Source organism: Erithacus rubecula (assembly GCF_903797595.1).
Source record: "Erithacus rubecula genome assembly, chromosome: 17".
NCBI classification, from domain to species: Eukaryota; Metazoa; Chordata; class Aves; order Passeriformes; family Muscicapidae; genus Erithacus; species Erithacus rubecula.
In genome coordinates, this window is record NC_136669.1 from 10,721,329 (window position 1) to 10,739,236 (window position 17,908).

At 45.0% G+C, this 17,908-nt stretch overlaps 1 protein-coding gene across 2 annotated transcripts in view; it reads right to left on the minus strand.

Annotated features, from left to right (window-relative positions):
• ABAT (4-aminobutyrate aminotransferase) overlaps nt 1-17,908 on the minus strand; it is a 48,531-nt gene that overhangs the window by 29,425 nt on the left and 1,198 nt on the right. The window contains exon 1 of one of the 2 annotated variants that reach the window (XM_079320737.1): nt 10,572-10,704. The exons of the other annotated variant lie outside the window; for it this stretch is intronic. The gene's annotated coding sequence lies outside the window, so the exon portion shown is untranslated. Of the gene's footprint in view, nt 1-10,571; nt 10,705-17,908 lie in introns of those variants that run through there. 2 annotated transcript variants of the gene reach the window in all.

Consider the following 17,908-nt stretch of genomic DNA (forward strand, 5'->3'; position numbering starts at 1 on the left):
ACACAATTAGCCACATGAATGACAACAGTCATTCAGCAGCAGCAGCCTACTGGGAACACAGAAAGAAATATTGTTTCCATGAGCAAACAAAATTGTAATTCTAGGGGGGGAAAAAGTTTCAGAAAGAGGGGTCTTGATCCAGCAACCAGAGTGAAAACAGACAAACTAGGAGTTTGTGCAGCAACCTCACTCCCTAGCAGAGAAGCTAATGCAGCATGACATCGTCATGGAAAACATCCTCTGGGGAGCTGCAAAGGTAAAGGCAAAACTGAGACCCAGCAGGGTGGGAGGACAAGTCAGCTCTGCAAAATTTGGGAGAAGCCAGCTCTGCAAAATTTGGGAGAAGTCAGCTCTGCAAATTTCCATCTCTTTCTTGCAACTCTGCCAAAGACCTGTTTGAAATTCATGGGGGCACATTCATCTATCCCTCAGCTGCTCCAAACCCATTTAACCAGGAACAATTAAGTGGTTTAGAAACAGCAGCACAAGCTGCATTGGGCAATTACTTCACAAGTCTTCCAAAAAGTGGATTTAGGGAGCTGGGGAGCAGGGAGGGACCTAAAGGCAAGGTTTTCCTTTGCTTGTCTTTTCTAGGCTGCACAGCAAGAGTAAAGTCATGCTAAGTGCTAATTATGAAATTTCAAGCATCTCTAACTCTCTCTTAGTCCTGTTTGCATGGATCCACCTGGATGTGAACCAGCACTAGGCTCACACACTGTCCCTCTCTCACAGCTCAGGGCAGCAGCACTGTGCCCAAATGCCAACCCTCCCTTCCCACAGCCAGCCTGCCCTGGCACCCCCAGGTGAGCTGGCACAGCCAGCTTGGAGGGACTCCCTCCAAGGTTATTTCACAGTTCAGCATCCTTTGACACTGCTCCTTCTGCACCTGCCTCTTAACAGAAGAAGGAACTGCAAATTGAGGAACCAAGTCAGCTGTGGTCCCTGAGATTAAAAAGGACAAGGTTGAAGTCAGGCAGGACCCAGGTCCATCTCAGACTTGTTAAAGTGGCATAAATTTCCTGGTTTGTAGTGCTCATGAACAAGCATTTTTAATCACACAGGTGATTTAGCTCAGGTATTTTACCTCTATGAACAACCCAAGGAGATCCCAGAGTCTGGAATAGCCCCACAATTTCACAAAGAAATATAAGTATGGGCAAGGCAGAAGACAGTAAAGGCTGTCACCTGTTAAAAAAAATAATGTCCCTCCTTAGTCTGTATTTGAGGAAGAATCAGGCAATGCCATGTTATCATGGTATCTGCTAAAAAGACCCAAAGAACACAGCACTTACTATTTGAAAATGCACAGCCCCATTCTCCTTTGGGGAGTCCACATCCAGCAGATCAAAGCAGGAAACAACTGAATGAGTTCACTAGTTATTGACAGAGCACAGGGTGACGTTAGAAATCCTGACTTGCTGCTTTAGCCATTTAAATGTAGTAAACAACAATGTAAATAAAGAGGCCTGGCAGCATATTGATGTATTTAACTGCAGTTCATTTGGTCCCAGGAGCAGAGTTAGGAGTTCAGCATAGACTATGCATTTATGAAGGCCTGAGTACACACAATGAAACACAATAGATCCTTCTACTTCTGCTGGGGTTTTATCCTAAAGTATAGTTCTGAAACAAATTTGGATTAACTTAAAACAGCATTTGCATGAGAAGTCTGTGAGAATAACATCAAGAATTTACAAATTTAGTCATAGCTAGGCAAAGGTTTTCTCAAATGAAATATAATAGAATTGGAAAGTCCTGTTAAGAGCAAGCTGCAAGAAAATTTACATCTAGTGTTCATAAGAGGCTGGCATTAGATTTCTTCATTGTGTCTATACAAACCCAGCACAAACTAGAGCTGGAAACCTCAGCTTTGAGAAGAGCAGTACCTGGCACATCCTGATGAGAAGGCACAGCAAGGAAAGAGAAGCTGCTCCCCACCTTGGTCAACCAAAAGCTACAGCCTAGTACTCCAAAAGTGAAGGTGGTTCCATGGAGCCCACACAGCAGGGTCAGGGCAGAGATGGACACTCTGAAAGAGGGGTGCTGGCTCTGCAGGACCCAGCCAAAAGAGAGCCCTGAGTGCTTTGAAATGTGGCTCAATTCATGGGCAGCAGCTTTGCAGGAAGAGCAAAGTGTGGCTGTGCCCAGGCCTGGTGAGTCTGTGCCTGCAGAGCTCACCAGGGCAATTCCCACCAGGAACACCAGGAACAGACCTGCACATGCAAACATGGAAACCACCTACATGCATTTTGCCAAAAACCACTTCACAAGCTGACAGGCTGTTTATGCCTCTAATAATCTTAATGGCTTTGTGCAGAACAGGATGTAATTGAAAACTCCATGATTGTACTTAAGTTGTCAAGGACACAGTTGTCATAGTTACAAGTAAAGCTCAAGTGTCAGTTTTTCAGCGTTGCCTATTTATTTATTGACACCAACAGCGTTGGACAGTCCCATGAGTCTTCAGAATAAAAGAAATGGAGACACTGGTTTTGTCCTTCAAGCCTTGACAAAACAGCAAATACTGCACACAAAAGCATAACACTGTTTTTTTTGCACAGCTCCCTTCTCTCCCTCCATATGCAGCTGGCATTCAAGCCAGTCTGCTGTCAGCACTGCAGCAAAAGCACAAACCAGGCTGCACTGCACAAGATGAAAACCCCACACCTACAGCTTGGAAGTACTGTCCAGTATCCATCAGGACATGACAATCCCTACCTGCTTCATGGCACCTGCACTCAGCTCAGGGCTGAACCAGCACTGGAGCCAGAACAGTTTCAGTCCTTCCATCAAGTTTTGAAACTCATTTACAGTCCAAAATCTCACTATACTCATGTGTCCAGGTTCTCCTCCTCAGGTGCCCTCTAAGCAGGGTTTGGTGGCTGGACATGAATACATGATTTTCTTTTTTCTTAAAATAAAATCTTTTGGCCCTTGTCTCTGTTTACCCTCTCTCCAAAAAATATTGGGCCAAGGAAAGACTCCTGGTCCCTACACCAATGTGTAAGAGCAGGTAGGAATGTTGTGATTATGGCACACTAGGATCCAGGTGACCCACTAAACTTCTGAGCAGCTCAGTTTGGATCCAAGAACTATTGGCACAGCTAAGGTGGGATGAGATGTGCTGATCCTCCCCTATGAAAGAAGTACATTGTCTCAGGAAAAGAAAAAATGGAATTGAAAAAGCATCTGCCAGAAATCTGGCAAGTTCCAGGGGCAAAGTCAACAATATCTACATAAATGGCATAATGGTACATAAATGCTGATAAAAAACAAGCCAAATTAAACTTAAATTAGGTAAAAAATTTAATTTTTTTAGGAATTTCTTAGTAGCTCCCCCTGAAGAAATCTGCACATTGATATTTCAGTGAACTTTACCAGTGAGGTACATATAAAAACATCTCTTTAAACCTACATTAAACACCTCTTCAAGCCTATTTTAAATCCATTATTTTAAATGCAGACGGCAACAACATATCCAAACCATGCCTGTTCATTTCCACACATTTCCCAGACCAAAACAGCCCATCTTACAATGGATTAAACAAATTATGGCACAGCCATGCCCTTCAGATTAGTTGCTCCACAAGCATTATGTAGTTTTGAAAAAAACTGAAGTATTGCAAAAATACCCTCAAGTGGTATTTGCAAGGAAATTCAGTTACATTCCTTGTAAGATTTTATTCCTAGCATCTTACTGCTGCCTGCTCATAGATCAGGAAAACAAATAGCATCAAATAAAAGCACAATTTATTTTCCTGTGTCATGAGACATAAAACAGCTCGTTTGGAGACAGCCTGCACCAAACCAAGGGAAACATCTTAAGCCAGGGCGAGAGCTCTGGTTTCTCAAGGTGACCCCCATTCCAGCTGAGGACATGGAAGAGCAGAGCCATGCAGGAGATGTTTGTTACAAGGGGTCCAGAAAACAAAGCAGGAGCAGCAATCCTTGCAGACAATGATATCCAGGGCAGGGCACGGTAACACACACACACACACACACACACACACACACACACACACACACACACACACACCTGCCCGAACAGCAATGCGCGCAGCGCGGCCGGACCGTGCGCACCCACCGCCCGCGGGCACACGGCAGAGCCCCTGGCAGCACTTACAGCTCTCGGATGCCAACCGCAGCTGCTCCCGAGCCCCCCGCAGCCGCTCCCGGCGTGGAAGTGCTGCTCCCTGCTCAGCGCAGGCTGCTGCCGGCCGTGCCGGTGAGCAATGCCATGCTGCCAGCGCCTTCCAGCAGCCGCGCAGCGGGACAGCATCACCCAGAGCCAGCCCTGCGCTGCGGCTCGGTTCGGGGGATGCCCCACTTAATGAAGGTTAATCAACCAGCTGCTGGCAGTGCAGCCTGTGCTCAGCCACGGCCAGCAGAGAGCAACACGCGGCTCGCCCCAAACCCGACAGCATCAGGCTCTGCAATGTCCGAGCTCGTCCGAAAGCTCCTCGGCAGATTCCTGAAAACAGATTCTGCGTTGTTTGAAATGGCTCCTTAGTTCCCAACAATTGCGGAAGTTGAAGAACAGGTTTTGCCCCTAAACCGCTTGTTTTTACTCTGGTTTGCAAATATCCTGAGGGTGACACCCAGGCACAGACTGTCACAAATAGCCCTGGTTTGGCTCGTTCCCTCGGGGGGTGTGCAGGCAGCAGGCTGGCAGCACGAATGGGAAGCCGAAGGGAACGGGGCATGTGGATACCCACAGAGCATCCCCAGGCACAGGGATGCAGGAACAGCCCTGGTGCCATGGCCGAGGCCGGGCTGCCCCCGCCAGGCTGCCATGGTGCCGGGGGCAAGAGGGAAGAAGCGCCAGAGCGCACAGAGGCTGAGCCGCTTCACATTTAAACCCCTGTGACAGCATTTCGGAACAGCCACGGCACGGTTGCTGCGGCAACCGACGAGTGAAAAATCGCAGAGGAAATCTGTAATTATTACAGGCGAGGTGGTGACTTACCCACTCCAGTGATCAGGGCATTAGAAGGGCTGGGGCAGAGCAGGGGGAGCTGTGCCCCCAGCAGCAGGGCTACAGAGCAGCAGGGAGCCGGGCTCCAGATCCGAGCTGGCTCCTGCTTTAGGCTCTGCAGGCTCAGTGTGTGTGCAGGCTCAGCAGCACTCGGGCAGGATGTTTCCTCAGCACAGGGCTCAGACTGAGGTGTTGCACCCTGTCTGTGAGGAGGTGATGAGGGAGCAGCCAGAGAGAGCCCCAGGCTTGTCCTGCTGGTTCCCAGGCACAGGGAAGGGCTTGAGCAGGCAGAGGCAAGGACAGACAGCAGCAGCAAGGGACAAAGATGGAAGATGGGATGCTTACAGGAGGCAGGTAAGGTCCCTGGAAACTGAGTGACTCCAGCTGGTGCTGCTCCTGCAGAACCACACTTGCTTCTCTCAGGGCAGCCACAGCAGCAGTTCAGTCGGGGTGGGTGGTGTGATGGTCACTGTGCTAACACAGGAACAGCGAGGGACAGTCACTCAGGCAGAGCAGACACACTCTGCAGTGCCTGCATTCCAACACTACCTGGCCCAGGTCATTGACACTCCAACAGATCCACACCAGCACCCACAACACCCATTTACACCCTTTGCAGGAGTACAAGTTTTAAAGTCACCATGTTGTTTTCCAGAGCCTTTCTACACAAAATGGACAATTGATCAGCATCCAGACAAACTGCCAATCAAAACGTCACTAACACCAACAAGGAAGAGAATCCAACGTGGTTGATCCTGTTCTGGCTCCCTTCTCCTTTGCTGGAGACTGTAGCCTGGAATCTCATGTGAGTACTGTGAGCAACTGCCAAGAAAGGAGCCCAGACCACAGTCATTTGTAAGACAGATCTCATAATAAGCAGTTGATTTGATTCAAAATAAGATCTGAACCTCATCCCTCACCTTCTTCATAATTTAAAATAATCTGTTATTAATTACATACACAGACTGTGAAGTGGCCTGGTACTGTGTACTAGTTACCAGTCATTAAAACAAACTGGTGCCTATAAACTGAACCTGTCAGCCAGATAATCTAGCACAGAAAGTGCCACAATCCTATTCAGACAGAAGGTTAATGCAGGTACACATCACAAAGCAGAGGGGCAAGGACTGAGAAAAGTTATGGGTGCTTAGACTCACCATATATAAAACACTGAATTCAAGAGCAATTAATTGTGTCAGTGATTTATTACTAGACTTATTCAGTGTAGTAATAATCAGGATTATAGCTCCTAAGGAAGACTGAGGTTCTTCTGCCTCTGCTGAGTGCTGCCTTGGATGATGAGAGGCTAAACTCATTAAAATGATGCTAGATGAAAAGTACTTTGTGCTGCAAAGTTATACATGTGCTAACAAGTTACACATGGCAACATCATCGTGCTGAGTCATGTTGTGTCCAACTGCTTGGAAACCATCCTGCAGAGAGACAACAATTCTGCTGTAGATTTTTATTTGTGATGGATTTCTTTTGCTTTAACCCTTGCATCAAATGGCTTAACACCAAACTGCCACTTCCTGGGTAGAGCATAAACTCTTGCTGTTCTGTATGGCTGCTTTCATCCCTCCACACCCACAATTACCCTGCCTGGCAGGCTGGATGCACAAAGAGGATGACAATGACTATTTAAGTCCTGTTGCAGGGCAAAAAACATAGAAGTGATGTCAGTGATTTGAAATAGTTTCAGTAACTATTAAAAATTTATTTTAGATGCATTAAAAATGTGCAGCTCACAAAAGTGGGAGATGTAACAAAACCCCCATGGACTTGCATTTGTTTTAATCAAGAGAACAGTGGTAAGGAAATCTATTTGAACAATCTGTCATTGGAAAGGATGCACTAAGTTCACATTCTGCCCTGATTTTCAGTTTCAAAGGAAGTTTCACTCATTACACAATCCTTCACTGCTAGAAAATAATCTCTAGCTTCAGTAGAATCAATGTTAGTATATTCTCTGTATCAATGCTACAAATATCAGTCTGAAATAATGATGACACAAGGCAAAACAGGGACCAGATTCTGGCCAGGCTAGTCCACAACACCAAGTAAAAGCACATGGTTAGTATCAAAGATAATTTGTTTTTATGTTAAATATTGGAAGGCTTACTGTGTTACCAGTGCATTTCACTGCAAATGATGGCAGATTCCTCCAGAAGAAACTGTACCCCTGCCTCACACCCTAGAAAGCACCTGCTACACTTTGTTAAGAAAAACAGAGCATTTCAAACAACACAGTTACAGTGACTGAGGAGAATTCAGTATTCAGAAATAGCAGCTCCAGGGTAGAGACAAGATGTCAAAATCCTAAATGTCATACACATCTGCAAGAAGTGGGAACAAAACACATCAGTACCACAAAGCAGAGAGCAAAGCATGCAGTATATTCAGCATCAAGTCTTAGTCCTCCTTCAAAAAACAGAAGTGCCACAAGACTCAACAGCAGAGTCTCAGGACCCTAAACCTGCATGAAGAGAGATATCAACACCTCCCTTAAGGTCTTGTTGTATTTGGAGAGGGAATATAGCACAAGCTGGAGTGCCATATCAGTATTAGGTTCACCTTAAAATATATTAATGATATTTCAATGAAGCTGGAAGAAAGCAAAGTAAGACTATACAAATGTCAACTCCAAGTTAATTACAAAAATCTGAGCGAGTGATTTTCAGACAGTAGGATAAGGATCTTATTTGGTCAAAGGAGATTATCAAGAAGGGCAAAACCAAATAAAAAGGATAACTGGGATTGCTTTGGTTTGTGGAAAAGCCAGCACACTGCAGCTTTCCAACTTGTGGCTGGCCAGAAGGCTGCTTCCTACCCTAGCACATCCAATAATGTCCCACTCCGTGTACAGAGGCAGTTTTCTTTTGTGAAAGAAGTTAAAAGGCTGATGAACAGAGTGAAATTCTGCACAATCAATACCACTAACTGCAGGGATTCCATTTGGTGGGCAGATGTTGAGCTTGAAAAGTCAGAGGTTGCATGTGTGCAGGGCACACCTGAAGTGCACCTGCACTACTCACTAATCAGTAACTGCTGTAACTCACACTGACCCAGGGACAGGGCAGTCACCCCCTCTGCTCTTCAGATGCCAACTGCTTTAATTACCATTAAACATGAAAACTTCACATTCAGAGGGAAAATTATTTAGGAATTCAGCACAATTACAATGAAATTCTACTATTCAAAAGCCCTATTATTTTCTGTTTATTCAGGCAATAGGTAAAAAGGAACAGCAGTTTGGGAGCTTTCAAAACAGTTCAGAAAACACAGTTATGTGCACAGTGTTAAAAAAAACTCTGTTACTAAATTCCCTAGTATGTTTAGAACATTATTTTTGGGCTCCAGATGGAGAAGGAAACTAGTGCCAATCTGATTCAGCAAGATATGTGTTTCTAGAGTGGTCCCTTTTACTTCACTGGGCCCATTCACAAAACTAGAGTTGGGAATGAGCCAAAGAACTCTGCTGAATTAAAATCAAGGTAGAAAAACGGGGAACTGGAAGAGTCTGGTGATCAAAACCTGAAAGTTACCCACTAGGGAAAAACCCACAAGGCTACTGCATGAACTGTGCTTATTTACTCCTTAAATATTGCCTGTTTAACCGAACTAATGAATCTGCTGCATTAACACACAGGTACTAAATGCCTGGATACAAATTTGAGGAGATAAATTGGACCTTACTAAGTGTGCTAATGGCTAAACTCACTAGGGAACATCTCTATTGCACCCTCAGCTCTCATGGTAACACTGACACCCACAAGAAACAAGGTGCTGCTCTTCACTCTGGCACATCCAAGTGGAGATTTTACGCACCACATTTAGGTAGTTAAGTGTTGAACAGTTTTGGAAAAACTTCCACAAAGATTTGGACAAATCTTTATTGAAAGTTCTAATACAAGTAGAGCAAGTCCAGCTTACTTGCTAGGGTAAGAGAAGAGAAACCTGGAATCAAGAAGCTGATGAAGGATGCCTTGTATAACTGTGGTGTTGAGAGGCTACATAAACAGTGGAAAAACAAACACAGGATAACTACAATCAGTATGGAACAACAAGCCAGTAGTTAGGTTGAACTGTTTGTTTATTTATTTAGCAAAATCTTCTAGTGGGAGATGTTTATCTTCCTAAGGGTAGCTTATAAAAGTAAGCAGCATTAGCACAATGAGACAGTGAGTGGTTCCCTTCAGAGTGCTGCCCTCACTGGTACGTAACCTCTCTCAAGAGGGCACTGTCACAGAATCTCAGGAAAAGAATAACAGCAAATTTCCCTTCTCCTTCATAAAATCAAGGTTTCACCAAATGGATACAATTGCAGGATTTATCAGTAATCAGGTAATTCTTCACAGAGGATACATCACATGCTTTGTTAGTGTCAGTATCATCTTAAGCTGCCTCTTTTTTTCCTTCTTTGCTGTTAACTAGTGACAATAAATAAAAGATATTCAGAGGTTGGAGTTTCACAAGAGATGAGAGGAATGTGGCTGTAAGCCTGGTAATCTTGCTCACCAGCCAGAGCAGAGGATCAGTTATGCAAGGCTGCATGTGGATTTTGACCAGATATAACAAACAGCTCCTTTCTCCTCTCTTTTCTGTTTTGGACAACAAAAGTGAAGCTGTGAGCCATTTCCCATCATTTATTAGAACACTCTGGAAACTCATTTTCTCTGCATATTTTCTGGGGGAAAAAAAAAAAGATACTTTATGCATATGTTGCATCCCAAAATGATGTAAACAGCCTTGGGTTTGCAGGGTAGTAGCACATTCTGAGCCCCTTTTCTGAAGAGCCCCACTTTAAGCTAGCTTTCCTGCCCCCTGTTTCCATCACTCAGTCTCCTATCCACACAGAGAGATTCTTAGTTTGGGGAAGAAAAATCACCAAACCCTTCTTAGCGTCCAGTGGAGTCACAAGTTCAGCTCAGAGCAAACCAGTGAAAGGAAACAACCAAGCAGTGCAAGGAACAAGAAGTCCCTCCTGAGCAGCCACCACGGGTGGCTCCCTGCTCAAACATCACCCACCCATGGAACCCATTAGCCAGTGCTACCATTTTGATTGAACCAAGTCCCACTACACCAAAATCTACAGAGAAGCAAACCAACGAACTCTAAACTGATGCACAATCAGGGAATGGTCCAACTTTTATGAATAAATGAATAGCAGGAATCCTACAGCCTGCATCAGGCACAAGAGGTGTTTCCAATCAACTTCTTGGCTAAGGGAAAAAAAATACTGATGAGAAATTAGGCAAGCAGTCTTCTGTTACTGCTAAAAGGAAATGGCATTTGAATTTGACTATTAAAAGAAGAAAAGCACAAGATTTGTCAGTGATAGTTACTGCAATGCACAAATTGTTGCTGCAATCAGAAAAGTCCTTCCCAAAGGCCCTACAACATGAATCCAGCCCCCAGCACTGCTTGTCATTGTCTCCACTTGCCTCTACCCCCTCCCTTTGTGACACCAGCTCTTTCTATGTTTTGTTTCAGCAGCTTTTCACAACAGCCAAGGCAGAAGCATCATTCCAGCAGCCCCTTCCAACCCAGTGCCCAAACCACAGAACAAAGATCTGCTCCCCTGTAGATCCATTACCTGGTAAAACCACCCTGCAAACAAGGAATGTGGAGTTCATCTGAGCCCAGCTCATCCTCTGCTTTCCTACCTCCACCAGCACACTCTGATTGTGTAATCCTATTTCTCTCTCCAGGAAGCTGCATTGCAGCAATAGCTGTGGAGCAAAAACAAGCCTTGCTTTATACTGGAGCTGAGAGGGGAGAACACAACAGTGAGTGGCAGCTCAGTGAATACAGGTAAATCCCATCCCTCACACCTGCAGCATGGTCCATACAGGTAAATCCCATCCCTCACACCTGCAGCTCAGTCCATACAGGTAAATCCCATCCCTCACACCTACAGCATAGTCCATACAGGTAAATCCCATCCCTCACACCTACAGCAGGGTCCATACAGGTAAATCCCATCCCTCACACCTGCAGCTCAGTGGATACAGGTAAATCCCATCCCTCACACCTGCAGCATGGTCCATACAGGTAAATCCCATCCCTCACACCTGCAGCTCAGTGGATACAGGTAAATCCCATCCATCACACCTGCAGCTCAGTGGATACAGGTAAATCCCATCCCTCACACCTGCAGCATGGTCCATACAGGTAAATCCCATCCCTCACACCTGCAGCAGGGTCCATACAGGTAAATCCCATCCCTCACACCTGCAGCAGGGTCCATACAGGTAAATCCCATCCCTCACACCTACAGCTGGGTCCATACAGGTAAATCCCATCCCTCACACCTGCAGCATGGTCCATACAGGTAAATCCCATCCCTCACACCTGCAGCAGGGTCCATACAGGTAAATCCCATCCCTCACACCTGCAGCAGGGTCCATACAGGTAAATCCCATCCCTCACACCTGCAGCAGGGTCCATACAGGTAAATGCCATCCCTCACACCTGCAGCTCAGTCCATACAGGTAAATCCCATCCCTCACACCTGCAGCAGGGTCCATACAGGTAAATCCCATCCCTCACACCTGCAGCAGGGTCCATACAGGTAAATTCCATCCCTCACACCTGCAGCTCGGTCCATACAGGTAAATCCCATCCCTCACACCTGCAGCAGGGTCCATACAGGTAAATCCCATCCCTCACACCTGCAGCTCGGTCCATACAGGTAAATCCCATCCCTCACACCTGCAGCATGGTCCATACAGGTAAATCCCATCCCTCACACCTGCAGCATGGTCCATACAGGTAAATCCCATCCCTCACACCTACAGCAGGGTCCATACAGGTAAATCCCATCCCTCACACCTGCAGCTCAGTGCACACAGGTAAATCCCATCCCTCACACCTGCAGCAGGGTCCATACAGGTAAATCCCATCCCTCACACCTGCAGCAGGGTCCATACAGGTAAATTCCATCCCTCACACCTGCAGCTCGGTCCATACAGGTAAATCCCATCCCTCACACCTGCAGCAGGGTCCATACAGGTAAATCCCATCCCTCACACCTGCAGCTCGGTCCATACAGGTAAATCCCATCCCTCACACCTGCAGCATGGTCCATACAGGTAAATCCCATCCCTCACACCTGCAGCATGGTCCATACAGGTAAATCCCATCCCTCACACCTACAGCAGGGTCCATACAGGTAAATCCCATCCCTCACACCTGCAGCTCAGTGCACACAGGTAAATCCCATCCCTCACACCTGCAGCAGGGTCCATACAGGTAAATCCCATCCCTCACACCTGCAGCTCAGTCCATACAGGTAAATCCCATCCCTCACACCTGCAGCTCGGTCCATACAGGTAAATCCCATCCCTCACACCTGCAGCAGGGTCCATACAGGTAAATCCCATCCCTCACACCTGCAGCAGGGTCCATACAGGTAAATCCCATCCCTGTCAGAGTGCTCAGCTCTGCCTGATGTGATGCAGCTGTTAAGGATGGAGAAGTCATGGCTCTTAGCCTGGCCACAGCCTCTTGTGGCAGGATTACCCTGTGGCCTGTTGCCATAAAGCATCTTATGCCTCAAATCTGCCCAGAGCAGTTTGGTTTGCTTTACAGCTTTTTTACCTCTCATGTTCTCTAATTCCCACTGAGGCAATAATTTATATAATCAGATATACAGTGATACCTGTTACAAATGCTTCAATACAAACTCACTACCTTCCATCCTGCTCCCAGTGACCATAACAATATCAATGTGAACCAAGAACCTTGCAAAAAATGTGTAATTCATGACAGATGTGGAAAGAGTTAACAGAGAAGAACAAGATGGCTGGTTCCTATTATTTAAGAAGGAACCTGACAGACAATTTGTGAGGAAACATAATACAAACAGAAAATATTACTGCTATTAGGTTATATCAAGTTTATTTAAAATACTTAATTTTCATTATATTTATGTTACTTATGCACATTTATGTAGCATTGCCAGACCAATTAATACATATGAGAGTTGATTTCAGTTGAGTTTGTTGTCAAGAGAAGCTGCCAAGAACCTCTGCACACTTCATCTTTCTCTAAAAGAGGAAGCCAAAATTGGCTGCTGTGGTGATGTTCCAAGTCTTTAATCAAAATTGAGCTTGATGAGTTACAAATACAAATGAGTGATATTATTCTTTCCTTCCTCTGCAAACTAATTTTCTTTTCCTGTTTTCCTCAGTGGCTTCTGAAGCCTGTATTCCTGCACTACCTCATTCAGAAAGGAAAAGGCCTGGAAGGGCAAGAGGTCATATCTCTTGTGAAAAAAAAAAATCTGCAGGGTTGTTAATTTGCTAGGAGGAAAGAAGGAGGAGTGATTTTATATTGAGACTACAGGTAACAAAGCCAGCACTGGAGAAGAAATTTCCATGAGGAACTTGCTGCCCTGTGCTTTGTCCAGTGCAAGGCTTACTGATAGCATCTGGATGCTTCAAATTGAGCCAAACATCAAAAATAGGACACCACAAAAACATCATCACTAATTTATGTGTTTTCCCAACACCCACTGTTCTGTTCTGTGATGAAACCAAGGTTACAATGGGAAAGGGGAAAAAAAAAAAAAAAAAGCCCTGAATAAAACTCAATACCCAAGAAACAAGTAGAAAGGAAACCTCGTGCTGGCAATCCACACTCTTGGGTAACACTTTCCCAGGTTTCCTGTAAACATTCCAGCCACAGGTGGGCTGTGTGGCCCAGGCTGAGCTGTCCCCTGGCACCATGGGCAGGGCAGCACTTTTTCTCTTTTCTCTCTTCTCCCACTGCTGCTTCCCCCAGCTCACCTCATCAGCTTCCTCACCACCAGCAGCTCCTCCAGCCAGCAGGACAGAGGATGCTCTGCCTGCTCCTGCAGGGCTCTAATGGTTTTGCAGGCAGAAGCATCTGTTTTTAGAGCTGACAGGTAGCACTAAGAGCTCTTAAAACAGATCTGAGACACCATAAACACAAGGGCTGGAAAGGTGTGTGGGAAGAGCAGTGGCATGGAGAGCACATCACGCTGACACTGCAGGCAGGCTGAAAGGCTCAGAGAGGAAATGTGGAGCTCCTGACATGCAGAGGGCAGAAGAGATGAAAGGAAATGCATGAGAGAAGATCTGATCCTGATTCCAGGATCATCCAAACATGGCCCATACAGCTGGGACAGCAATGTCTGTGGGGAACCTGAACCCAAACCTCTCCTCTGACCCAGCAAAAGGCACCCTAAGGGAACCAGCACAGAACACAAAGGCACTGTGAACCAAGGGAAGCATGTGCAGGTTTCTCCCACAACAGCAGCCCCTCCTGAGCAAAGGAACAGCTTTCTGCTTGGGAACACATCCCAGGGATGCACTGCAGAACAGCCACCCTCCTTTGGGCTCTGCCAGCTGCCCATCCTGGAAAAGGCACATTGTCACAACCCAAGCAGGCCAGGGCTAAACTGGATTAGTGTTTTCCAGCAGGTGCCAGGTAAAGATTGACCAATTTCTTTGCTGTTATCCAGCCAATTTTCAAGACAGAAAAAAAAAAAAAAGCAGAAAAAAAAATAGCAGAGTTATATATGGGCACAACAGCTGCAAAGAAATGTATTTTCATTTGTAAAATTAAAACTGAACTTTGTTGGGAGACAGTAAGGGAAATTCCTGCTGGAATAAGGAACATTTTAAAGTGTTTGAATTAAGGGAAAGCTGGAGGTAGGCTTAGAAATTTTTTCTACTCTCAGAATTACAGCTACACAGCTAAACCAATAAGTTTGGCACTTCATCTTGTCACCTGGAGTGTATTTGAGACATACTGACTTTTTACATGAATTCTTTAGGAAGCTGCAGAACATCCCCCAGAAACACCAGCAGAAATAAATGTTACTGTTTAAACTGCCAAGATTCCCAAGAATCACAAGAAGGTAAATACTCCCTGCCAATGCCAAGTTGCATTTCAGGAAAATCATAAAATTTAAATGGGAAAGTCACCAAGTCTGAAGTTTTATTGCTCTCACAGTGCCTTGCACCTTGCCACAGTTCTACAGCACACTGCCTTTGTTTGATACAATACAAGCATTCACACACATATCTCCTGCATAAAAACTGAGAGAGGGTCACTGAAATAATGGCAGAAGGCATTACAAAGGGGAATTAAGTGTGAAAAACTAAGTTCACATTTCTTCAAGCTGACAGCATTCACTTATTAACAGTACTTTTAGTTGAGCGACTTTGGTGCTTTCTCACATCCAAGAGGACAGCACAGATTTATCATTTTATAAAAGCTGAGTTCATCACTAGGGCAGACCTGTGTCCTGGACACTGCAGGTGCCCAACCCTAACCCTTCACAAAGGCACTTAATGAGATCAGCTCCTTGCTGGTGCCACAAAATAACTCCATGACTGTCCAGCCCTTGCTAGGACATGCATCCATCTCCACAACAGAATTTACACCCGTAGAAGCTGCCACACACAAAATTCAAAATACTCCAACTAAACTTCATGCTGCAAAAGGTGAGGTTTTTTTCTTTTTTTTTTTTCAAGAAGAAAATCATACCCTCCAAAAATATTTTCCCTGCTGGACAGCAAGAGACAAGCTTCTTCCACACAGCCAAGAGCTGCAACACATAAGCAAGGTTCCTACCTCATTCTTCTGCTGAATTTCTAGTACTGCTAAATATGGAAAATGAAGAGTAAAATATTTTGTGAAAGGAAAAAAAAAAAAATCTAACACAAGGCTACAGTACAGAACCTTACTCCCACAGATCAGAAGAGAGACTGAAAGCCACAGAAACAATTCACAACAATATTCTGGTTTTGTATGCTTTGGAAAATCCCCAGAATACTGTTATTTTTGCACAAACACCATATGGCTAAAGAAATACCACTTTCTCTGTTTTCCTGGACCTTAGCTGTCATTTCAGGCAACAGGACCATGATCTGATAAAACAGATCAGAGCATTCAGAAAACCAAGAGGGGACAGAGGTGGTTTTCAAGCCACAGAACAGTGGCTGGAAGAATTATCTAGTTTCATTTGGTAGTAGCTCTGACCCCTAAGGCAGCCTCTTCTGTACACAAAGAAGAGAAATTTGAAAGCAGATCCATCTGTAAGAAGAACAGGGTGTTTTCAGCCTCTGGAAAGATAAATCTATTACATAACTTTTAAAGCATATCCATCCTTCCACAGGCAGTGGGCCCACTGTGATAATTATCTGTGTGGTGGATTCTTGGTTTTTAAGCTTCACTGCTCCTGATGTGTCATTTTTGCAATACTTACCTGCACTTTCACAGCCCCCTACACATCAGCACCAGCTGCTTTCCTTCTGATGGAACCCAGCTCTTTTATGCTACTTATTCTTTCAAATGGGATAAGACACCTCACTATTTGATTCAAACTTATCAATATGCCTGAAAAACTCTTAAGAGCTTAAAAAGAACTGCAGAAGAAAAAGAGGCACTACTGGAAGAGCCTGCTTGGACAAAAGTCGTGCACACAAATAGACAAGGTGCAACATGCAAGGAGGAATAAAAATGTATTTGAATACAGTAATGATGAGAAAGGTCTTACATGAAACCTGAGAATTACTCAAGATCTACTCCTTTTTCCTCCCTGCTCCTTCTGCCAAAGGCAAAGCCAAGAGCAAAGGAGATTTATCCAAGTTCAAAGAGTCCCCATCTGATTTAAAGTTTCTGGTATACAGCCAACCCAGCAAGATTTAAAGATACAACTGGGCTGTATCTTTACAACAGAGATACAACAGTGAGTGCTACCCTGACACTTCCACAAAGCTGATTTCACTTGGGTAAGAAAGAAAGGGAATTTAATTGCTAACTAAAACACACAAAACACACATTCCAGTGTTTCTGGAATGGACTCTCAATCCTAAAATTCATGAAACAAAGCTCAGAAGCCAAGAACCAGATCCAATTGGCCTTAGAGCAGCTGTGAACTCTAATCCTGTGAACCCTAATCCTGAATTTCTGAGGCTAGGCAGTAGCAGAGGTACATCATGACATCATTTCAGCTGGTTGAATTCAGGCCCAACAGTCAGAGCACAAACCCAGAGAAGACTCTGCATTCCCAGGGCAGAAGTGGCACCTGTGCAGCTGCACCTGCACACACAGGCAGCCACAGCTGGGCTGCTGCCCAGTGCTACTGGGGGACACAAGGCATTGGATAAATTGCTCTCCAACCTGGCTGTTAAGCACCACACCACATAGACAGGGCAAGGGGAACCACCTGGAGACCCCCAAGCTGCTGGCAGGGGCAGCAAGAGCTGGTTTGAATGAACATGCACATGCCAGGCAAGAATCTGAATTCCTCCCTGCCTCTGAAAAAAATCCAGATCAGGACATTCTCCTTTCCCAATGACAGCACAGCTGCCAGCAGGACACCTACTGATTTGCTTGGTGTTTATTTGCATGCTGTGCTTGCTTACTGCCTCTGGGCATAAATATCCAATTGTATCCACTTATTTGAGTTTACTTTATGTCTGGACACACAAGACATCTCACAGTACAGTATGCCTCCGAGGCTGTCATCCCTCAGAAGACTAAAGGCCTAATGAAAGACTAATAAAACACTTCTATTGCATTTTTCCACACGTATTTTACAAGAGGTCAGCTTGTTTAATAACACTGCACACTTACTGACTCAGGTCTCCATTTATCTGCAGATCTCTGAATCACTGTCCTCTGAGCTCAGGATTGTCCAGGAGGAGCCACAGACTGCAGAACAGAAGCCTGAACACTGATTCCCAGAATCAGCGACCCAGCACGTAACTTGCAATAACAGCTTTCTTTCCCTGGACCTCTGTCAGCTTCCCTATTTGTACAGTCAGACCAGTGATGTTTGAGAAATGCTTTAAACACTAAGGATGAGAAACACCACAAAATCCAGGTATTATCCTTTGTTGCATATGCTGTGCTTCAGTATGGTGAGCTGTGATCCAGCATTTGAATTACTGA